The sequence below is a fragment of the Pinus tabuliformis genome, chromosome 9 (genome assembly GCF_031772625.1).
Source record: "Pinus tabuliformis cultivar Carrire ecotype Pingquan chromosome 9, CPIR1, whole genome shotgun sequence".
NCBI classification, from domain to species: domain Eukaryota; kingdom Viridiplantae; phylum Streptophyta; class Pinopsida; order Pinales; family Pinaceae; genus Pinus; species Pinus tabuliformis.
In genome coordinates, this window is record NC_142307.1 from 228,081,426 (window position 1) to 228,107,043 (window position 25,618).

Sequence of the window (25,618 nt, forward strand, 5' to 3'; positions counted from 1 at the left end):
AACAACATGTTTAGGGACTTTGGATCCCTTAGATTATGGACATTCCATGCTTTATGTTGTAAGGCACAAAAATGTCTATAACAGTTGCCCCCTAAAGTATGAGGTCGTTTATCAAGTGAAATGCTTTATCAGGAGGATCCAAAGTTCATTCAATCGCTGAGAGGTGACCTGTAATAAAATACAATACAATACATTATTTTTCATTCTGCTTTCATGATCTAGCTGAGGCGGGCATTCCCATGCTCAGCTTTATAAATTCATTTTGGTACATAGAACAGACGATCGTCTTATGGTAGACTGATAATTCTCTGCTGAAATTATCATCCTTTGAGTAGGATGATCATCTGCTGCAATGATGTACATGTCAAATGTCTTTATGTTTCCTGAATATATATCGCAGCCCGGATGGATGAAACTAGATCCGGGGTCTTCAAACTCGTTCGATCTTCACTCTAAGTACAAGTCAATCCATGTGAGAATTGCGCTGAAGTCGAACATGGAAAGACATCGCTTGATTACCGGTCAATGATGTAAACCGTTAACAAGCGCGAGAGGAATCACCGATAATGATAATGACCCTCAAGGTACTGTAGTACAATTCACGTGGTGTGAATAAAGGACTTGGTGTCGAACACCACGCAAAATCTTCTGGTCGAATGTCATTGATGTATACCTGTCGCCGGGAGTGAGAAACTTGCCATTGAGGCATGCAAGCTTCAAAGTACTGAGGGGGGTGTTCCTAGATCAACTTCTCGGATAATGAGCTGAAGTCGACAAGAAGCGATCCGTCAAAGGAGGGCCTTAATGAATCTCACATCAGTGACACGGAACGGAGCTAATGATTTTAGTCGAGGTGAAAACAATCTGTGAAATATGATTCAGGGTGGCGATCATGGGTGGATGAAGGATAATGTATGGCAGTGGATGGGACACGGTTGACTCTTTCTGAACAACATCTCTTGAACATATAACGACACTGATGCGATGGATCGGTAGCATTACCCCAAATGTGGATGGTTTGGCGAAGACCATGGTGATGAGACCGGTGAATGAAACAACCCAACCCGATGTGATACGGAGGAAAAGTGTCATGTTCAAGAGCGACTTGCTACCATTAAAGTTTTGAGGTTCTCCCAATTTTTCCCCAGTCATTTCTGACCAGTACCTCTTTATTTTTGTCAAGCTTGAGGAGGATAACATATGCTTGTTCTATAACCTGCCCTTCGGGCAAGCCCATCGCTATGTTTTAACGAGCCTAGCGATAGGGAAACTCGTTCTCGTCTAAAGACAAGTTTGTCGCTATTTAATCATTTTAACAAGTCTAACGACAAGGAAAACTCGGTCCTTTTCATTTTTAGAGAGTCTGAAAAGGTACAGAAAGTTAACTCCAAAATTCCTTTTTCGTCATCTAATCCCTTAAGTCCTAAAAAGTATAAAACAATACAGAAGGGATGAGTTTTCGATAATTTTAACGAGCCGAATAAAACAAGCGCTCGACCTTTTTGTGCAATAATCCCTCAGGTCCAAAAATATTAAAATCTAGAGGAGGGATAGCTCTTCCGGTCATTTTAACGAGCTGGAAGGCCAAAACTCGGCAAACTTTTCATATTTTACGAGTCAGTTGAAAAGAGCTCAAAGAAGACTCGTCTTTTGAGGAACGAGTGATAAACAGGGATAGCAACAGATTCCAGGTACAAGTTGGAATTTTCCAATCACGGCAGTGTCACAAGGATGGCTAGGTGAAATCACTCTTCGCAACTGTTCCTCAAAATGGGTAAACAATCATATGGGGGTGAACGATCAGCCAAATGGAATGGAGGTGGCAGGTGCAAACACGACCAAGGCTTTTTATGGCTAATAAATTTATGATCACAATGGTTATTTACCAGAATAGGTTCATTTTTTAATGAGCTTAAACTCTGGAGGAAACTCTTGCTTAATCTTATGTTTATTTTTTAACGAGCATGAACTATGTGCTAAAACTACTCGGATCTCGCTTTTCTATTTTTTAACGAGCATAAATTCCGCGGTAAAACTGCTCGATTATATGGTCAAATTTTGATTTTTTACCATTACTAGCTTTTCTCTTTTCAAGGATAGTACTGCATTTTCAATTGCTGCAACAAAATTTGTTAGAAATGAATAATGTTTGCATGACAATGAGATTATAACCCTAATATTTCACTTTGAACTACGTAAAAAGCTATTTAAAAGGTGTTTTTACCTCTCATTTACCATTCCATTTGCATTTGGTTTGTTGGAGCTCTGGAGGTGCCTCTTCCCCCTTGATTTTCATCAGCTCATTCCAGGAGATTCTGCGGACGATTTTCGGCGCCGTCTGGACCAGGTAGGAGCTAAACCCTAGCTCTTTCTTTTCATGGTTTTCTTTTCCAGTTTCATGCCTGTTTTTCAGTCTTTCTGAGCCCCTAGGGTTTTTCCAGGGTGCCCTAACTTCAGCGCAGGTTCCCCATTCGAAACCTATGCTGAATTTCAAGCTGCCTTAAGGCAGCCTGACCCTCAGCACAGGTGGGAGACTCTCTGCCTGCGTTGGGCTCAGAAAAATTGAGTTTCAGCTCATTTTTTGATGAATTTTCGCCAGTTTTTCATCAAAATCAGGAACTTACTCCTTCTCTCGTTTGCTTTGCAGGGAACTTTGAACAAAATGTCCCTTACGTGGCGAGAACGAGAACATGAAGAGGAGGACATGATTGCCCTCCATGACCCTGTCACGGTGAACGCGCTGCGGAACTGTGGCCTGCTGAAGTTTTTCCGTATCTCTAGCATGAGGGCACATATTACTTTGCTGCAGTATATTCTTGATGCTTGGGATCCTGTTAACCAAGTATTCCAGATTAGAAGAAAGTCCATCCCCTTGACCATAGATGACATGTACTTCTTGACTGGGTTGTCAAGATGGGGTGCCCCCATTTCTTTGTCAGGTACGGCCCGGGGGACCGATTCCACCAGAGATTATGTCCGCCAGTATTGCAGGCAAGATTGTTATCCGTGAGATTACTGACAGGTCTCTCAGGTCCATTCTGTATAGCATTGGTAGGATGGCCAGTAGCGCAGCTCTACATGTTGCCAACAGATCTTATATGCAGCACGCCTTGGAGTGTCTCCAACCGAAAGTATTCAACTGGTGTGATGCAGTACTTGTTTAGATGAAAAGTCAATTGACCAAGGTAAAGGACGGGAAGCTGAAGAACTTTGGATTTGGTTCTATTCTGACTGCCTTTGCCTTGGAGAAAATCCCACTGATGCAGCCTCAGTACATCATACTCGACTTGCCTTCTCTGACCGAGCCACGCATGCAGAGGTGGGTTGATCACATGTCTAGGCATGCTGGTCAACCTCAGATTACTTTTACTGAGGCCTTCTTCAGGTGGTTCGAGTGCCAGGAGATGGTATTCTCCGAGTATCCATATGTGGGTATGGATTTCCGAGGTGATTCGGATTTGGTGTTACCGGATGGCGAACAGTGGGGTGCTATTGGTAAGCTCTTTTGACCATATCACGGTTTACTGTTTCATTCATAATGTTGTTGTGCTTTATTCTGTCAAGACTTTTAATCATACTCTTGGGTGCATGCAGATGTTGGTCCTGTTCGTCCAGCAGTTCGTCCGAGACCACCGGTTGCTGCCCCGACAATGGAGCCTACTAGGAGAGCTATTCTCCGCGACCTTGACGATACTGAGACTCTTACAGCTGTGCAGGAGCAGGTTGAGAGCCTTACTCTCAGCATTCCCGATGTGAGGATTGATGAGTTACCTTTACAGCTGCAGCGACACACTACTGGCATGCCTAGACGATGGACTCGTCTCTTGCGCATGATTGCACAGGCCGTGATGTGCTATCATGAGCACCACTAGGCTAGGGTGCCCCCTAGCATCTTTTTGAGTTTTAGGTCATATGACCAATTTTGTCTTGGTTACAGAACATTATGTATGAACTATAAACAACTTATATATATTTTGATTTTCGAGTTTTATTCTGTTTGAGTTATATGATCCATATGTACAATCTTTGATGATGTGTCCTTTTTATAAATGTTGCAAATGTCTATCTAACACATAGTTTGCTAATGAGTCGGTTAATGTGTTTAAGTTTCTGGAAATATGTTGATATTGAATTGAATCAAATCGTCTTTCCAAGATCTTAACCCTTAGGAACATGCGATAAATAGCTGGATTGCGAACAGAATATATACCATTGAGTTGTAGTATTACGAGCTGTGAGTCTAGCCTCACAATTAGTCGGCGTATGCCACGTGTGATGGCATCAGAGAGTAGTTCTATCAACGCGCTATACTCGGCAATGTTATTCGTTGATTGCCCAATACACACACCTCTGAAACTTACTAACTCGCCGCTTGGATCAAAAATGGCCCAGGCTGCGGAAGATAGGTTCCGCGAACTACGACTCGCTCCGTTGGCATATCCAACACATGTCTCCAGAAGGTTTGACATCTACAACAAATGAAAAAGGTGGATCACTCGACCAGAACAAATACTTTAGCGAAAACAAAATACAACAAAAGCATGCAGGTTACTATTTAAGCATAGTAACGCTTGAGGTACAGCCCGTTGCGGGGCTGCGCCAGTGGAATTCCGTCGTAATCCATTAACTCGTAGGCTCCTTTTGTTAACACCCTTTTAACAATATAGGGGCCCATCCACAAAGACTTGAATTTACCTGCTCCCAATTTATCGGATTCTTGGTCATAAAGCAACACCAAATCACCTTCTGAGAAGACACGAGGTTTGACACTTTTGTCGAACTGAGCCTTGACTCGTTTCTTATGAGCTTCGTTAGCCAAAGCGGCATCACGACGGGTTTCATCCAATTGGATTAATTCCAAGAAACGAGCCTCTTCTTCTGAAGTTCCGGGGAGGAGATTTTTTTGCGAGTTTAAGCGACGAAATTTCGCACTGGATTGGCAAGACTGCTTCCAGGCCATACACCAGTTGAAAAGGTGTGAACCTGGTTGCGTTCTTTACCGAGGTTCGGTAAGCCCACAAAGCTGAGTACAGGATTAGGTGCCACCTTCTTTTATGAACCCCGATCATCCTTTGCAACATACGCTTCAGGACCTTGTTGATTGCCTCAACTTGTCCGTTGGCTTGCGGATAATACGGGGTAGAGCTGTTGTGAGATAGCCCTAGCTTGGCAGCTAATTCGACCATCATGTGATTGCGAAAATGCGACCCATGATCTGTCACTATAGCCTGTGGTACGCCGAACCTGGCGACTACATGATTGAAAAAGAAAAGGGCAGCTGTTTCACCAGTGTTATCCAATGTAGGCATCGCCTCGGCCCATTTGGTAAAATAGTCAACAGCGACTATAATATACCCATGCCCCCCGGTCGAGGTGGGGTTACATTGCATGAAATCGATGCCCCACTTGGCGAAGGGCCCAACAGCAACTATCGGCTGTAAAGGTGCGGGTGGTCGTCTGGTTTTGCTATCAAAAATTTGACAAGCATGGCAACTTCTGACTGCGGTTATGCAATCTTTGAACATGGTTGGCCAGAAGTATCCTGCTCGTAAGATTTTTTGTGCTGTTGCAAATCCAGATTGATGCCCCCCACACGTGCCTGAATGAAATTCATTCAGGGCTTTTTCGGCCTCCTCATGGGTAAGGCACCTCCTCAGAACTGTATCGATACCACGACGGTAAAGTGTATCACCGACGATCATGTAGTCTTTTGCTTGGTATCGTATACGTTTTTGTTCGGAGTGAGAGGTATTTGGCCTGAACCTTTGGGTTTGGAGATAAACTATGATATCTCCATACCATTCATCGCTTGCAGATATCAGAAACAAACTTTCGTCCACGATTGACTCTTCCGATGTTTCATCGTTGGACGACGATGGGAGATCGCACAATAATTCTGCGAAAACTAGAGCTTTTTTTGATTTGGACTTTACAAATTCCAGATCAAACTCTTGAAGGATCGCTATCCATTTTGAATATTTGCCCCCCAGCAACTGTCGCGACAGTATATAATTCATGGGGTTGCAATCTGACAAGATGGTAGTTTTCCGAAAGAGGACATAATGTCGAAACCTTTGAATCGCTTGAACAGCTGCAAGCGCTAGTTTTTCAACATAAGAATATTTACTTTCTGTATCATTTAATTTTTTACTTAAATAATAGATAGGATGTTCAATTCCGTCGACTTCTTGAACTAAAACCATCGCAATAGTCGTATCCGCTGCAGCCACATATAGGTTAAAATCTCTTTGATAGTCTGGGGCGTACATTAATGATGCTTTTACTAGACAATCTTTCAGAGCATCAAAGGAAGCTTGCGCCACCTGGTCCCAGACAAAAGGTACATCCTTTTTCAAAAGACGAGTATAACCCTTAGCAAGTTCTGCGTAATTTGGAATGAACCTCCTCAGAAAGTTCGCTTTCCCTTGGAGTTTCTGAATCTGAAGCAAATTTGAAGGTGGAGGCAAATTAATGATTGTCTGAACCTTGCAGGGGTCGAGACGAATCCCATCCTTAGAGACTACAAAGCCAAGTAAACGACCAGAACCGACGCAAAACACACATTTGTGTGGATTGAGTCTTATCTTGTAGTGTCGGCAACGTAGAAATATCGCTCTTAAATGCTGCGGATGATCAGTCCGCTTTCGCGAATGAGCTGGGAGGTCGTCGAGATAAGGTTGAACAATGTTCTTGATGTCATGGAAGGCATAATTCATTGCCCTCTAAAACGTCGCCCCTGCGTTCTTTAAACCAAAGGGTAATTTTCGATAAGCGAATGTGCCCCACGGACAAATAAATGCAGTCTTTGACTGGTCCTGTGGGCGGATATTTATTTGATTATACCCGGAAAATCCATCCATAAATGAAAAGATTTCACATCCGGCGCATTCATCAATTATCTGGTCGATGAAGGGTGTAGGGTAGTTGTCCTTCGGACAAGCTTGGTTTACATCCCTATAATCGACACACACTCTAATCGTCCCTTGTTTCTTCATAACAGGGACAATATTTGATACCCAATCGGTTAGCGGAACCGGGTAGATGAATCCAGCATGGAGGAGTTTTTCAACTTCTGCCTTAATGGCAGCGGCTTTCTTGGGGTGCACCTGCCAAAGCCGTTGTCTTACTGGTTTGACATTAGGATACATTTTAATTTCATGTTCAACGATACTCGAGTCAATGCCTGGCATTTCATCATATGACCAAGCAAAGACATCTCTGAATTCGCGAAACAGAGCGTTATATATTTCCAGTTCTGAAGGGGAACAACCTTTGCCGACATAAATATTATCTACAACATTTGTTTTGGTCGAGATATTTATGGCTATAGTCTCTTCAATATTGGATAGGTTTCACTCGGAATCCACCGTATTTACAGTATTTGTTAGGAATTCAAATACTAAAGGGTGATAAAGGTCACTTTGAGTATCTTCTTCATATTCCGGAAGAAGGGAACGATGGTGGTGATCATTCCATGGTGCCCCCTCAATCATCATTGATTGTAAGATTCCTTCATCAGTCCCATGTACTTTTGACCAAGGATCTAATGGGGTTCCATATTCTCTAGACCTATCTACCCAAACGCTTGACAAGCATTGATTTAGGCTTGCCTCCCATGCTTGAAACATTGATTGCTACAATATTTCCAAAGGGCTTGGGGGCAAAACCATTGCACGATCCATGTTGACCTTCGTGGAAGATATCATGTTGCAGGTTGCTACAAATGGTACATTTCCTATATAAATAGGAGGTGGTAGCACGAAAGTTCCCATCAATGTGGGGTCTTTCAATAATCCTACTCCGATATCTTGAATCGAATGGTTGCTCTCATGGATCATGGGAATGCTTCCTGTAACTTGTGAACCATTAGGGAGGAAATTTTGTTGGTCGACGACCGTAATCCCTCCTTCAAACGGCAATGCGATCTTCCTAAAATAAGTCGACACAACAGCTGCCATAGCATAAATCCATGGTCTACCCAGTAGGATGTTATAGTCAAGATTTCCATCAATGACCTCAACATCAATTTCTACTGTTTTTCCTCCTAGTTCAACTTTCAAGTTATTAAGGATACCATACGGGGTATAAGTCCTTCCGTCGAAAGCTTTTAATGTTGTTGAAGATCACGACAAGGTTGGAGATCCTAAAGTTTTCCAGCAACTCATCGACATAATACATGTTGATGCTCCTTCATCAATAATTGTTCTGTGAACAGTTTTGTTGAGGGCTTTCACTTGAATAAGGAAAGCTAATTGAGCTGGTAACTGAGGATCGTATCCTTTGTGATCAAAAGATACAAGATTGGAATCCTTAGGATCAACCCCACCAATTGTTGATAACAACGCCTGCCTTTGGGTTGGACAATTTTGTAGTACCTCAAGAGTCGACATAGCGGATGGCGATTGTGCCAAATCTTCCACTATGTTATAATGTTGCGCCGCTCTGGCGCGAGGATTAAATGTCGACTTGTGTACTACACCCTTTGGCGGTTTTATTGTTAATTCAGGAATGATGGGCGGTACGACTTCTGTCGAAGTTGTTGTCGAACTACTTGGTTGATCTTTACCTTTTTCGTTCGACAGCTGAGGATTCCCATAATCTTTGTTCCTTATCGAAATCAAAGCATCATTCTGCTGTTTTGAAACTGACAACATAAGTACTTGAGACGGGGAAGCATTTCCACTATCAACCAGATTTTGACCTGAGTTGGGAAATGGATCAGTTAACACAGCTGAGGTTTGGGAACTTTTAAAGAACCTCTTTAACTCAGCTTTGAATGGGCAATTCTTTGTGCTATGATCCTTATCATCACATATTAGACATGGATAATTTTGTTTCCCTTTCCCAGGAGGGTTTGAAGAATTTTTTCCAGGGGATGACTCACCCTGTTTCTTCTTCTTCCCTTTGTTTTGTTTCTTCTTGCTTCCTGGTTGATTGGTTTCTTTGCCTTTATCTTCTGATACGGCATTTACTTCCGAAGCAAGAATTTCTTCCTTTGCATTTTGATCTGAATTCTTACGGGCTTTCTTTGACGAAGCCTTTATCGATTTCGCGTTTGCCGTGCCAATCACACCGTCACCGGCATGAGAGTCACTATTGGATTTAGGAGGGGGAGGAATTGAAAATTTTGGTCTAGGGGCGTCGGGTATTTTGTCGTAGAGCGTGCCGGACTGAGTATAAACTAAGTCCAAATACTGTGCACGAGCAATAACTTGCTCCTCTGTTACGACTCCCCCCTTGGCCACATCTTCCGTAATAGCCGGAAGTAACGACTTTATGAACCATTCAGCTAATAGCTGATCGGGAACATATGTTTTCACCATCCTACGACGACGACGCCACTCATGTATATGATCAGATATATGGGTGGCAGTTGTCTGTTTGAAGTTGGTTAATATTTATGTTCCCGTTTCATACCTTATCGGTAATTGAAAATGGGTTAAGAAAGTCGTGGCTAGGGAACTAAAATTGTCGAAAGAGGCTCTTGGCAATTCAATATACCATTTAGCCACTGGACCTGTCAATGTCCTCTGAAAAAGGCGAAGCCTTATCGAATCGTCGTTTAGGGTGTTCGACGAACACCACAGATGAAAAGTCATCACGTGATTCGATGGGTCTTCACCTGGATTTCCATTGAATTTAGGAATGTCAGATGGAAGTTTATGAGGAATCGCTGGCCACCAAGGGGCATAAGCAATCGGATCGTTGGTTAACCGGTGTAGATCAGGTAACTCTAAAGTCGCCACGAATGGTAACTGTTGATTCAGGTTAGGCGAAGCATAACCAGGGTACGATGGAATCGCTTGAGCAGTGGGCCTTTGCATACCAGCATAATGTAATTGATGTTGGTATGACTGATACGGTTGGTGGACTTGACCACTGTAAAGTGGTTGGTTTTGACCGTTTTGGATATACGGTTGTCCACTGTTCGCAAAGATCTGCTGCTCAGAACCTTGGTACACTTGCTGGAATTGCGGTTGTTGGTATTGCACAAGCCATGGTTGTGAAGCCATGTTCTGTTGTGCTATGCTAACCGTTGGACCGAGGTGTGGGGTAATTGTACCCGTTTGTACTTGTGTCGCCCCACCAATTGGTGATTGTGGTTGTGACCCATGGTCAAGTGGCTGTTGCATTACAACCTGAGAAATCTGAGGTTGACATGCAACAGGTATCGCTTGAACTTGTGACACTGTTACAATAGCCGGTGTGGTTGGGATGTTCGTCATAGGTACACACTGTTGCATAGAATATACAACCCTTGGTTGTTGAGGTAGCATAGGTACCCAACTACTTGATGCAATTCCAGTATAACCTGAATACTGTTGAGAACTGCCGTATGGATATCCTCCCGGAGGAGGTAATGAAAGGGCATACTGCCCCCCATACGGTAGCAATCCAGAACTCAGAGGGATTGTTAGTCCTTGAGGACTAGATGGCCCAAATTGACCTCCATGAGGATCAATCTGTCGAGTCTCGACATAAGAGTTGCTGGGTATTACTCCGGATGAACAAACTGGAACAGACCATACTGTCGAAATAGTCCCTTGGTGGACTCCTTCTAGCGGTTGAGAGCTAGTTGGGACAGCTGGTATGCCGGCAAACATTGTCGGAGTGACGGCAGGGGCTTCTGTTGTCGCTGTGTCATTTGACACAGTCCTAGATGATGACGGTTGTTTAGACATTTTAATTCTATCCAATAGATTGCCTAGCGATTCTACAGGAACTTCCACTTGTGGTGGATTAACTTCTGATGAAGGAAATAGAGTGACCCCGACTCCAAAATGGGTTGGAGTACTTGCTTGCGGATCCTCTGCAATTTCCTCTATCGCAATCAAACCCGGTGGAAGGGGAAGACCGTCAGGTCCGTAAAATATTTCTGGTGCCGAAGAAGTGGTTGTTTCGACAGCGACAGTTGTTTGAGGAACAAAACTCTCTGGACCGGTTACAGATGGAACTGGTTCAGTTATACAAGTATTTTCCCCCAGACTAGGATCAGTATTACTGTTCTTCTGTGGCTGTTGAACTTCTTCTATGGAGGCAGGGTTTCCAGAAATGTTTGGAGTAACCGGAACCTCAGATGCAGTTGGAACACTTGTTCTAACTTTTAAAGGAGATTTTGAACCGGTTAAACGAGTTCGCTTTGTCCGTACTGTTTTCGATTCCGGAGACAAAGACGGTTGACTCGTAAGCCTCCGCGAACGACGAGGTTTCAATTGAATTTCTTCCACGATTGCGGATTACTCGATCAACCAAAATATTAAAAAGGGAAATTTGTGTTTCCGAATTGAATGAATTTTATTAGACGCTTTTAGACACAACTTGCTTTTTCACTTTTTAAGAGTCGAGAAAAAGCTAAAGATGACTCTAGTCTCCTTCGATGTTTTAACGAGCCCGAAGTGACAAATGCTCGGATGGACTTTTTCAGTTATAGAGTTTGAAAAAGACCAAAAGAAACTGCTCTGGAGATCTAGGCAGAGGGTGTGCCAAACCTTTCGCAAAACCACAGAATACGTTTTACGGTACGGGTGGTCGATCTTCGTGAATGCTGTGTTCACTGCATTGCGATCAGTAGGGCGGCCGACACAGCTTCCTATGGATAAAAGATATATGCCTATAGGGGTCTCCCAATATATACGCGACGGTACGTGGGAGCACAAGTCCGTATTAGTGCCACCGACTCTCAGGAGGAATCACCCACCTTCTTCGAGATCGACAGTCACTACGTTTAACGACGCCAGAACACGTCTCTAGCTTAGACCTCTATGTGTTTGCGTTATGTTTCAAAGCGTTGTTAGGTTCATTCAATATATTTTAAGTTGATCTTTTTAAAGTTTGCCTTTCAAGGTTCACCACGAGATGTTTGATACAAATTCCTAAATGCAGTCTAAGATGAGAAGCAAGCTTTTTCAATCTTTTCGACTTATGAAAATCTTAACTACTGAGGGAAAAGAAAGACATCATCTTTTCACACAGATCAAAGAGCATACACTAATGCACTTTTCCCTAAATCAACATGCAAACTTATCAAATGCAAAATGCAAAAATGCAGGTATTTCTTTTCTCTTTCTTAATGTTGATGTACTACAAAAGAAAGTTGTTGTATAACTTTGAATTCAATTTCAAGTGAAAGCAAACAAGCTTGTCCAAAATCAAAAGACACCTTAAGATTTACTTGTTTCGACACTATAAATATATAAATTCAAACCATATGATGAAAGCAAAAGCTCAATCAGCTATGAACAACAAACAAACTAACTCTTAAGATCAAAACGACACTTTATCACAGGTCTAGATCTAAGAGGCCACAGCAAGACTAGTTCACTTTCGTTATGGGAAACTGCAAATGATATAAGAAATACACAAAGAACAAACACAGTTTCTTTATACAACCGAGGCGGAATAGTGGCAAGGAAAGTTGGTTTCAGATAGGTACATTGACTGGTAACAGGCTGCAAAAACAAGGGTGAAAATAGGGCAATAAACAGGAGGGAACCCCAGTAGCACTAGGCAAAACTGGTTCAGCACAGGTAGTACACTGGCAGTTTGACCTTCAGCGTAGGTAGCCCCTTCGGGAACTGCGCTGAAATGCATACTGCCTTCACAGTGCCTGCACTGAAGAGATAAACTTTCGTTTTTCTCAATTTCCGGGTCACAGATTGCTCAAAAATTCACAGTTTTTGGCCAAATCAGAAGCTATCAGTCAAGTACACACTAAGGGATGAAAAGGAGGATGAAAAGCTATCACTAAGAGCTATTTAGAGTCCTTGTGGATCAGCTCTTCAAATCATAAACTTGCCCAACAACTGAGCTAGAGTAGCTGCCCTCTACTTTGCATTTGAAAGATCCAAATGCAGTTCGATTCGGTACTCCCTGTGTTTATGAAATGAATAGCAAAAACACAAACAACCAACAAGATACGATTCCCCAGCGGAGTCGCCAATTTGTTGTTGGGAAAAGTATCCAATACGGAATGACCCTATCCCACTCTAAGGGTGATAGTACCTCAGCAACAATCAAAGCAAAGCTATTCGAGATTACTTCTTTATGAGATGTAAGAGAGAGGAGGAAGAGATCCACTAACCGATGTCTTCCGCTAATGATTGATCCAATCTTCTCTCTTTGCTGCTTGCTCCCAGCTCCTTGCTCTTTCACTGGCCTAGCTACACCAAGATCCTGCAAAATAACAAGAGAGGGAAACTACAAGAAGCATACATTCATAACTGATTCAAGGATTAGAATAAATCAAATATACAAGTATAACAATACACCATTGAGACACATGCATATAGAAGAACCTCAAATGCTTTATTAATGGAAGAAGTAAAGTTCAGGAAGTGATACAACCATAAAAGGCCCAATCCAGCATCACCTCCCAGCAGAAAGAAATCTCCTCTTCACCTCCTTCAAGCAAATCACCCAATAGTTCTATACTCAAACCAACAGCACTTCCTTACATTCACAAGATTCCATCCTCCTTAGACCTCATGAGAGAGCTCTATATATAGGAGTTTTGGAGAAAGGATGAGTCAGCTTGAGCTTGGCATGAAGCTGACTAGTGTCCTCTCCCACTTTAGTTATTCTTCAGTTCTTGAGTCCACTTGGAGATCTAGACCCTCTTACTCATCACTAGTCGAATTCCCTGATCCAAGTGTCATTTTGGAAGCTTCTTAGGCATTGACACCTTGAGGAATGACTGTGCCACTTGTCCAAACTCGCCCAGCGCAAGTAGCCTTCTTTGCAGTTGACATTCAGCGCAGGTACACAGTGGAGCAGTTGACATTCAGCGCAGATGCTCAGTGGAGCAGTTGACATGATCCAGAATTAGCTTGTTTTTGAGTGTTTTCAGGTGGAGAATTGATATTCAGTGCTGTGGTTTGCTGACCTTGTTCCTCTAGGGGTAGGAACAACATGTTTAGGGACTTTGGATCCCTTAGATTATGGACATTCCATGCTTTATGCTGTAAGGCACAAAAATGTCTATAACACTGACGTCACCCTCTGATAGATTTTAGAAGGTAACTTACGGACGTCGGGCCCGGTCCGAAATGCATGAGAGCCGTCGGATGAAAAGGGCCAGATCCGACGGTCGACGGATCGTTAAGGTGCCAGGTTGATACGGACGTGGGCGGGGATTAAAATAATATATTTTTTGGAAGATGCGCCCGGCGGGAACCTTTGGAGTTTGGCAACTTTGTATGACTTTTCAATGTATTTTATCAAAACGCGCATCGCGCCAATACTTTGGGTAAAATGGGAAAAGTGGGTTTTTATGTATATTTTGCAAATGAAGCGGGTTAGGGGTGAAAATGGGGTTTTTTACAAGGTTTTTTAGCAAATGAAGGGGTTAATGGTTTAGATAACTTCTGAAGGGGGAAGAGGGGTAGGGTTTGGGTTCTTAAACTGACCAGATGTCAATTTAATCCCTGATTGTGAACATATGGCTATAATGCCAAGGGGGAAGGGATATTTATAGAATGCTTGGGGTTTATACACCATAGTGTTTATAATAATAGGGAAAGGGTAACATAGGGGATTTAGATAATAAGAAGTTAGGGGTTAATATGAATGGAAGAGGTGAATGAGGAGTGATATCACTAAGTTTATATAAAAACAACTTAGCTTAGGGAGTAGATCAAAATGAAAAGAATTTTAGACAAGAAATGTGGCTTTTAAAGGAATAAGAACCAACATAAAACCTTAAATTCTTTCATGAACACAACTGATGAAGGGATGTTAGTGATAAATGTGAAAGGGGAGGAAAGGGAGTTAGTCATGCTCCTTTGCTTTGCTGCAACATGATGGAGAAGAGGAGCTTCTCTATGCACTGATGTTTGCTTTGTGTTAGACCAGCAAGATTCATTTGAAAGAAATGACATTTCTGCAACCCCATCTGCCTACCCATCTACTTGCCTAGCATTTTTTTGTTTCTTCTTGGAGGGTGCACTTAGACTTGCAGACCCTTATTTGCCTTTTCTTTTCTCTTGGCTTTTTCTTTTGATTTTCTATCTAGAACTACCCTTATTGCTTCCAAGGTCCCAGATTAAGCAGTTGGGAACCTTACTTTCTCTACCTAAGCTACTGGTCTGCCAAGATTAAACAGTTTGGACAAACTTCTTTCTCTATTCTACAACAGAAAATTAAAACATGGCATGATCCAGATTAAGCTGTTGGACCACCCATCAAAAGTTAGTCAACATCAAGCTATATACACACATTGTCTTCTCTTGGAAATATGGGATCTTTGCATCACCAAAGCAGAGCATATTTGGAACTTTCTTTGCCAATCATGAAATATGAAACCTATTGGTATAGGTAGCTAACAGGATCACTGCACGAGAGTTCAGTCTAATTGGATCCATGGGGCATGTCATTGGGCCAAGGAGGACTCATGGAGGTACTGCTACAATTCCTCTAGACCTAATCAATAGGTCAGCCTTGTCATAGAGTGGTTAGCAAAGCAGCATGAAGCAGCATCATGAATAACACCAAAAGTAGTAGGAACAACAGAGGCAACAGAGCCAAGAATACTTATGCATGACAAAGGGAAGAGGAAGATTTTCGACCACATGGAGGAGGAGAAAATTTGCAAGTTTCGAGCAGATCTACTTGTAGAACAGGTAGCTATGGCTATTCAATTGAAGAGGCAACAATGCGACAAGTGAATCGCGTGAAGGAAGAGGGATAAGAAGAGAATGGAATAAGCGGAGAAGGAGTTGTGTGAGCTGAGGGAGAAACAACGGAAAGAACAAGAGTTGAGCCAACAGGAGAAGGAAACACAACAGTAGTAGATTTAGCACGGGGAGCATCACGTGCAGACAGACAAAGCAACACTTATACAAGTAGTTAATTCTTCTAAACAGCTAGCATCATGTGCACAGAGTCAACCCTCACAAGGGAAATAATTTTCTCATGAGATAGAATGAGCTCTTGAATAGTTGGATGCATACATGGAGCAGTAAGAGTTGGAATAGGACATTGACCTCATGCCTCACTATAGAGAGTTCGACTCACCCGCTTCAATGCATCTAGATGATGAGAAAGTCTTGAACGACCAAGGAGGCACTAATATCCTTGGTGGTCAGCCAGAAGCAGAGGTGCACAACATCTCCTTTAATGAATCTCACCAAAGAGTTGTGCAATATCACAGGGTACCGAATCTATAGGGCCAAACATCCCCTATGCAATTTGAAGAGCAAGTGATCATGACTGATGTGCACAAGCATCCAGTTTCTTTGGATGATGCAACTAGAGTGTATGTCGAAGCCACTAGCTCAAGTGTTCATTTTATCATAGATGAGAATGAGCGAATGTCGAAGGAACTACAGGTGTCCAAGAAGGGAGGAGACTTGGTGACAATGTTCGCCTGAGTTGAACTAAAAGAGGTAATATTAGATGAAGTATTGTCCTTGGACACAGTTGTGGGAGCATTGCACTCCAATTTTGGTACTGTGCATCAAGCAGTCGTTCATCTCCACAAATGGCAGCAATTATGTGCAAGAAGAACACGCATATTGAAGAACATATATGTTGTTTTTGATAACATGTAAGCATGGACAATGAAGTACGAGCGATCCCTAGTTCACTTGCCCAAGATGATGAAGGCCAATGCAGTCAAGATGAAAGCACGTATCTGGAGTCAGATCCAGAACTATGAAGACCTACCACAACTCATCACTAGCATATAGGCTTCCCATGCATGAATATTCAAAATCATGGATGTTATAGTGCACACTCATGCAATCCATCACTTGGGACTCTCACCCAAGCGAAGAAAAAGAAGAAGGTATCGTAGGAGCTTGACACGTACTTCGACGAGTTGATGTGCACCACTAGCAGCCCAGACTTGCCTATCAGTGCAGATATCATGCGCAAGTATGTTTCTGGTCTAGCCACACTGAAGACAATGATGTGCATGCTCACAGATGAGTTTTACAAAGTATTTCGAGCAGTGTACCCAGATGTTATGGAGGAAAGATTCATGTTTTAGATGTCTGTCACAGCAGAACACACAGACACTATCAAGGACTACCAATCTTGGCACCAATATGTCACTATTGATCAACATGAGGATGTCGAGTAGTTGGAATTCTATGGTTTTCTGAGTCCGAATGATATCTAGTTTGGCTTGTCCAAGCCATTGTTCACATGGGTACATGTGCATTGTAATGTTGAGTCATGTCAAGTGTAAGTCAAGTGTCAAGAGTGGATGTAATAGTCATAGAGTAGGTGAAGAGTCATGAGGGTAGTTGAATGATCACAAAGGGGAATGTCAAGGGTCACCCCACCCTTTCCTATAAATAGTCCCTCATAACTTATTGTATAGGATTTTGGTCAGCCAAGCTTCTACTAAGACTATCTTGAAGAAGGCTTGGACAATATTGTAACACGCCTTGGCTTCTCCACTGCACGAAGCTAGTACATCTCTTTGGAGGAGCTGGCAGATGTGGTTGTAATGTTCCACTATTGGGGCTAGTAGGTTTACATGGATGTATTGCGTGATTGTGACTTACACTTCTTTATATAATAAGAGGCAGCACATTTTCATGCATATGTTGTTATTGTAGTTGGATTGTTCCAATTGCCTCGATGATATATGTTGTTTAACTTATGTATTTGTGTATGAACTTATTCACATGCAATTATATGAATCTTGTTGTTAATGTGTTGCATATGTTGTTACTGTTGTCACCATCTGTGTTAACTGTTTTTCCAGACATTAGATAGACCTTTCACATGAACCTTGCTATAACAACCATCACACTCATCTCAGATTGGTCCGTGAGTGTTGTTCGTGTTATCTTATCTTGTATGATGTGACTTTCACATCCGAGTGAATTGCTCCACTGGAAGCTGTGCATGTCCTTTGTGTTGTGTGTTCCTAGCCGAGTTGGGATTGATTCCTTTCAACTTGGAACTCACCTTCACCTCCTTCTCCCTTCAAAGTGTTAGAACCTCTTATACACATCCCTTGACTCACTGCATCAGTCACACCCTTGCTACTGATAGAGTTATCTTACTTGCCTCTGTGTGACATCGCGGTCAAGGAATTACCTTATGACCCACTATTGAGACTCCTACACCAAATGGTATGAGGGCTAATTGGGACTTCTTAATGGGGATATGCCCTTGACATGTTGGCAGGTCTTGCACCATCAACAAAGTGATATCATCACAAGGATCAACTTCCTCTAAGAACTTAACAAAAATAAAATTAAATATATATTGGATTCGTGCTCCTCCATACAATTTTTTTGTTGCCATGTATTCACTTTTACCATCCACAATTGAATTAAATGCCTCTGTTTATTTTGTAAGTATATTTAGTAGTAAAGCTCCTTTACCAGCTTTGGAATCTATGTTCTCTCCATAGGAAGAAAGTTCCTTGATCACACTAACCATTTGGATATTTATTCAGGATTTCAATTCTAAAAATATTACCTTGATATGTTGTACCAAAATTTCATTCAACTTCTTTTATAACCAGTCAACATGACATTGATCATATAAAATTTGATACATCGGATGACTATGGGAAATTTCTTCCTCATAAGCTAGTTCATCTCGAATGGTTTTTTTGCAATAGTATCCTCTTGACTGCGCTTTACAATCCTTATATACATAAGTCAAAGGGGGACAACATTTACAAGAAGGAAGTTACGAGCATCAATTCCCATGTCCATAATATCAAGCTTTAATGTCACATGGATTATTTGAGATCCATGAGGGTCATCCATTCTTTCCATCTGAAGGGCGTCTGAATTTGAAAAATCCAAAATTGCAGGAGAAACAACTAGGATGATGCATGTCTCATGCTTAATGTATGATCGAATCATTTTTTTTATTATAGCTTCTATATAAGAAGGTTGATCACCCATAAGAACCCGTGTTATCCTAGGTAATTTGACCAATGTTATATTGAGGAAATTTGGAGAAAATATTTTTAACCTGATTTTCTTGTCAGATACACCCTTATTTAACCCCCCTTCCTTCTTTGCCTTAGCCTGAATTTCCCTCTCAGTGGCATTAAAATCGAAAAATTGTTTTCCAATGAGATGTAGAAACTCCCCCCCAATGAGTAGTTTCTAACAATGAGCCATCCTCCCTACAAGTAAGTTGAATGAGATGCAAAACCAAAGGCCTTCAAGTGAAAATTTCAGCTCCTCTGGGGAGAAAACCTCGGCCAGCCAAAGCCTCTAGAACACTAGATTTCTTATTGCTCTGGCTTCCCACCATGACCACATGAGGCAAATCAATTGTGGAGGCACTACCTAGTTGGAAATATATCTCCTATGATATGTTAATTGTGGGAATAACAGATTTCCCTAAAGATCTTGAAGGCAGTGATATATTGGAATTTGGATTTCCATCAGTAAGGATATTACTATGAACCTGCTCTGCCAATTGAGGAAATTCTCTTATGCTCATCTTTTTTTCTTTGAAACTCTGCTCTGCTCAGCATTTTTGCTTTCAATTTCTTGTGTTATCTCTTTTATTTCATTATATTACTACCAAAAGTAACAAATGATTATGCACGATATTCATCTTGTGGACAAAAAATATGTCTTTGCAACTATGACTCTATTGGTAGGATACATAAACCCTGAGAGTGGAGTTCATGGGGAATTTGGCACAAATTCTCTTCAGTCTTTCTCCGTAATCCAAATGGATGCATTTCTCTGTTAGAGTTCAAATTGAGTCTTAGAGAAACAACATGAATAGTACCTATCATTTTATTAGAGGGACTAATCAAGATTCCTTTAGAAGACACAAAAGCAACTAGAGAGTTCCTTTTTTATGGAATTACACCTGACATGATTCCTTCTTTTGGCCAAGTATACCTACTTTCCCTTTTCTTGGCTCTAGAAATTGTAGAATCTGATTGCCATTTTTCTTGAGCACAAGTCATAGATCTAGTAGATACTTTCAAGAAAAGAATAGGTTCCTCATGGCATATTAATTATTTATCCTCCTCTACCTCCTATCTTCTTAGTTGTGACATGATGAATTTTATGTATGGCCCAGTTTTCTTTCTATTTTCTTTTGTAGTCTTTTCTAATTCAGTCTATTTGAAGAAAGCTGCAAATCACTTCTAGTTCAACACCATTTTTAAATTATCCTCTCTTAGAGTTCTCTTCCTCATTTCAATTAGTTATTTTAGCATCCATGTATACATCAGTAAATTGTTCAAGGTCAAATATTAGACATGTAGCTCTGATAGGTAGTTGGTTGTAAAAGTCCCTCAAAATTTTATTGACTTCTTATTAACTCAAACTCATTTGTTGCATATTTTCAAACAAACTAGATCTGTAGTTTTACATGTAGTCCACACCTGAATTCCATTGTTGCTAATATTTTTTTTCATATTGGTAATAGGAACATTAAAAGCAGCCCAAAAGTTACCTTTTCCATCCCATTTCAAAATTTCTAACCCATTGTGATTTTGAAATGAGCCTTCTTGGACTGATTCTTGAATATTTGGTCATGCTTAAGCATTGTAAGCCTCAAGATCTCCATATATTTTCATAAGATAGTACCATAGTTCCCTGTTTATTATTATTATAAAATCCCTTCTCCTTCAAAATTTTCTTTGTAGCATAGTGTGGCCAAGCCTCTAGAAGACTATTGTTTAATTTTATATTAGGCTTATCTTTTTCATTTGGGAATAGTATTGAAAAATAATTCTCAAATTGTACCTTTTCTCCCATGCCTTAGTGAGAGGAGAAATGCTATCATGACAACTTCATGTCTTCCTTTGTTTTTTAAAATATGTGAAGCATAAATCTTTTTTCTACAAATTTGGTTCCTTGTTAAAATCCATTTTTTTAAATCTTTAACATTTTAGTTGTTCCTGAATGAGTTACAACACCTATCATAAGAAACTTCTTCCATAAGCAGGATAGAGATAGAAATAGATGATTTCAAGACTGATATTGCCTTGCCATGAGTGATCTTCATTGGCAGGTGTACCACCTCAACGTCATAAGGTGATATACTCAAGGAATATGTCAAGGAGAAGAAACAAAGAAGAAGAACAAAGAAGAACCATCGTGAAGATATGGAGAGATCCTCAATGAATACAAATTGAAGACATCTCTTGATAACTCAAAAGGTCTCGATGAGGATCCATGACCCTTAGGAGGGTGAGGATGAAGAAAAAAATATGATCTCTCATGAATATGAACTATGGAACATATCTATCATGAAGAAGTCAAATACATATTAGCAAGAGAGCAGCTTGACATTGCCACATCAACATGAAGTTCTATGTCATCAATGTTAAGTCATGTCCTGTACAAGTTTCATCATAATGTCATATATGTCAATGTTTATTGGCACATAATTTGTGGATGTAATTATGTATTATCAAAAGGAAAATGACAAAATGTAATGCTTGGAAGTCCAAGAGTCACATGTGGAATATGAAAAGTCATATGTGGACAAAAGAGGCTTATAGAAGTTCAAAGGTCATTTAGGATTCCAAGAGTCATGAGGCTAGTTTCATATCATGGATATATGAAAGGTCATTCCTCTTGTTATTAAAGCAACCTCATAATTCAAGGAAAAGGATTTTGGAGGCTTAGGCTTTGGATAGATATCTTTGAATTCTCTAGCTTGACATAGGAGAAAATATCATTCCTTGGAGAAGCAAGAAGTGACTTAATTTTTCACTATTGGAACTAGTGTATCATCATTGTAACTATGTAGTTGGATCTTTCACCTAATAATTGAAGCTCATTGAGGAAGAAAAATTTCATGCATGTATCATGAATGTTGTAATATTATTCTTTTAATTCTTTTCGTATATGTTATTTTCATATGTAATAAAGAAATTGAACTACTTCATTGGATTTGGTATTCATCATGTTGAATGTGTGTTGTATTCGCTTTAATGATCATTGTGTCTATGTGAACTATTTCAATAGATAACTAAAAGATATTTTATTTCTCTCATGTGCCTCTCTTAGGTTAGTACTATTAATTCCTTCCATATACTCACTCATGTCTTCCTTTACATGAAGGTATTCTTTTACACATTGCAAATAGTGTTTCACAGTGATAACTTGGCAATTTCACAAGATGTGTGTGTGATATCTTATGTTGTTCATTGTATCCAAATAAAACCTTAGAGTGATGGTGTTCAAACCGATAATTTGGATGGGGCTCCTACTCCTAACGATGTGCGGTCTAATTGGGACTTCACATCAGGGAGACCCCCTGTATGTTGGTGGTATCCAGCACCATCAATAGGTTGAATAGGGCCAGTGAAATTACCCCACAAGTAGTCAAGAAGATCATCAGTTTTCCCATGCAAGGGGAAGATCTTGAACCCATATTTGAGGATAAATCTAATACCTTGGGAGCAAACTTATTTAAAAGGTTTGGTACAATAATGGGTATATGGGGGGTTTAAGGTTGCAAAGATGAATGACCAAGATTTCCAATTGATTCATATTAGATCGTTATATTTTTTTTCATCCATATCTATGCATTCATAGTGGAAAAATTGGAGGAATTATCTCATGGGGCTGTTTTTATCGGTAGGACCTTGTTTGGAAAAATGGGGTTTGAAACCTTTTGGGAGCATTTTCAGGCATCAAATGACATTTTTTGGGGGTAAAAATTTGTCGCTTTAGTGATGCACATTTTCATGCTATTCTACACAGAAAGATAATTTCCAATGAAATAATAAGTGTGTCAATCAGAGTCCGTATGAAAAAGTTGTCTCTTAGAAGTTGAATTGCCTATTTTCACACCTATAATTTGGGAGGATGTCGCACCAACCCCCATTATTCATATAAAAAGGGGCTATCCACATGATTATGGTGTAAAATACTCTAGAATAGTATATATTGTAAATCTACTTAAGAGTGGATGCAGCCATACTTAACCACTAGTAGGCTATCAGTTTGTGTTAAAGCCAGACCACCAGGAGGAAGAAGAATTCCATTATTTCGAGTGCATTTTTTCCAAAATGTAGAAAAAATATCCAAGAGGGATAAGACGTAGATCAGATAGAGAGGATTTGTGCACTGTAGAAACCCATGGGCCACAAGCCATACTTCTTTGTACCTGCAGCCATATTTTTGGACAGAGAAAGAGAGCGAAGCAACCTCACCTTCCAATTGGGTTTTCATATCGAAAGGGTTTATGAGAGAATATCTTGTGTCTTATTTGTGTGTAAGATTTTTATTTTTTCTTTTCCTATTTTCTGCATAATTTCCATTCACATGCATGTACTAATTATAGTAAAATCTACTGATCTATTAATTTAATAAAACTGTAATAGTGTAGAATTTCATATTTCTAATATAATATTATCATATCTATTGTGACCAACTATCCAATGGAATATCCATAGATGTTTATGCATAATATTGGTATTAGAGAAAGTTTCTTGGGTACTTTGAGGAGATTTTCAAGAGATCTAGATCTGTGGGGTCGAAAATCATAAAACCCTATTCATGGATGATGAATTTGTAAATGACCCTCGTGATCGTACAAAGCTAAAGTTTCCATGGCTTGAACAACAAGTCTCATATATAAATTGAAATGTAAACGCCCTCATGGTGTCCCTCAAAAACAAGAATGGGATATTTGGAGAATATGGGGGTTTAAATGCAGAGAAAAATTCAGAAGAGGGATTAGGAGATCAAGAAGAAACACAAAACCAATCGAAGAAATAACCTAGAAAATATCAACCCATTTCAAGTTTCATGAATTAATCCATGTTTAAAATGGAAGCAAAATTAAATATCAAGCCATACCATGGTGAGATTGATGCTCTGAAGTTGAATTAGTGGTTGCAGCAATTAGAAGTTTATTACAGTGTCCATCAAATTGAGAAAGGGTAGAAGATTTCATTTTAGCGGATGAAATTAGAGGGCCATGCACTGATATGGTGGGAGAGCAACACGAGACCCTGAGGTTGGAGGGAGAGCCTCTGATGACTAAGTGGGAGGAATTCAAAACCCTCATTAAGTCACAATTTTATCTCATTGGGTATGTAGAGGACAAGTGGATATAGTGGCACTACCTTAGGAAACACTCAGGCCAAAGCGTGCAGGAGTACACCATGAAGTTTTAAAAGATGGCTATAATGTTGGGTATATCTCCAAAAAACCCAGATGTACTCCTAAATTACTTTGGGGGTGTGCACCACTATCTGCGTGAGAAAGTGATGTTGTTCAAGTACAAACTGGTGGATGAGTCTTATGTACAGGAATAGTACCTGGAGAAAATTTTAAGGATGGAAAATTATCTTGAAGTTTTGAAACAATGGCGAATCACACTAGTCCGTAATATGCAAACTATAAAATTTTTATTGATATATTTGTAAAATTATTCAAATTTAAATGATTTTATATATAGCCTCTATATAATGTTGGTTATTTTTAAGGTAAAATAATTTTATATTTTAAAATTTGGGTGAATCATTTTTAGAAAAAATGGAAATTGGCGGATGATTTTTTTTTGAAAAACCATGAAAAATTAGCCCACCTGTGAATATTAGCCCCTAAAATTTTCCATGAACATAGGCCCGAAGAGAGTGTAATCAAGAGGATCAAAGGAGAAGGAGAAACATGATGCTTACAAGGAGGGAAAAAAGAAGAAAAAAATGGGGAAAAGATAAAAATACGAAAGCCACAACACACTAGTGCAAATATCCTAGCAACCATTACAACCACTGCAACATCGATGGCCATACAAAGGGAAAATGTTGGAAGCTTCATCGAGAGCTAAACCCAAAGAATAATAAGAAAGATAACAAGAAGAAGAATCTCATGGACATTGATTCGAGCAACTAAGTTGAAAGCAACTCGGACGTGGATGATAATATCATTTGTACAATGGTGTAGAAGGAGGTGAATCTGAGTATCCTTTAATAGTAGGAAGAGAAAGAAATGACTAAGTTTATGATCATATAAACTCATATCCACTGGGATGGGTAAATAAGGATGAAAGGTTGAAGGTAACTAAACAATTCAAAATTATATTTTTTATTAGTGCATATTTTATTGATGGCATTCGACTGAGTACATCACAATGTGGGTCACCCATCATCATTGTGTTAAAGAAGGATGTGACTTGGCAGATCTGTATAGATTATAGGGCATTGAATAAAATCATGCTCAAGAACAGATACCCCCTACCTAGGATAAATGATCTTTTGGATAAGTTGTAGCAAGAAAAATACTTCACCAAGCTAGATTTGAAGTCTATATATCATCAGGTTCGATTCAAAGAAGAAAATACCTGGAAGACCACCTTTAACATGGGAAGGGTTAGTATGAGTGTTTAGTCATGCAATTTGGCCTAAGTAATGCACCAATTATGTTTATGTTAGTAATGAATGATGCACTACTCAATTTTATAGATTCATTTGGTATTGTATATTTGGATGATATAATGGTATATAGTGCAACCTAAGAAGAGAACATTTCACATTTGACACAGGTGCTAGAAACATTGAAGAAGCACCAACTTCTAGCAAACCTTAAGAAGTACAAGTTTGCGCAACAATCTTTGGTGTATTTGGGGTATGTGATTGGTGGAGGAAAGTTGAAGATAGATCCTTTGAAGATGGAGGCCATCATGAAATGACTTTATCCGAAATTAA

General features: G+C 40.1%; 1 pseudogene; it reads right to left on the reverse strand.

Annotated features, from left to right (window-relative positions):
* The window catches only part of LOC149148012 (dynamin-related protein 3A pseudogene), a 29,537-nt pseudogene extending 10,112 nt beyond the window's left edge, over nt 1–19,425 (reverse strand).
* Between the last annotated feature and the right edge of the window lie 6,193 nt (nt 19,426–25,618).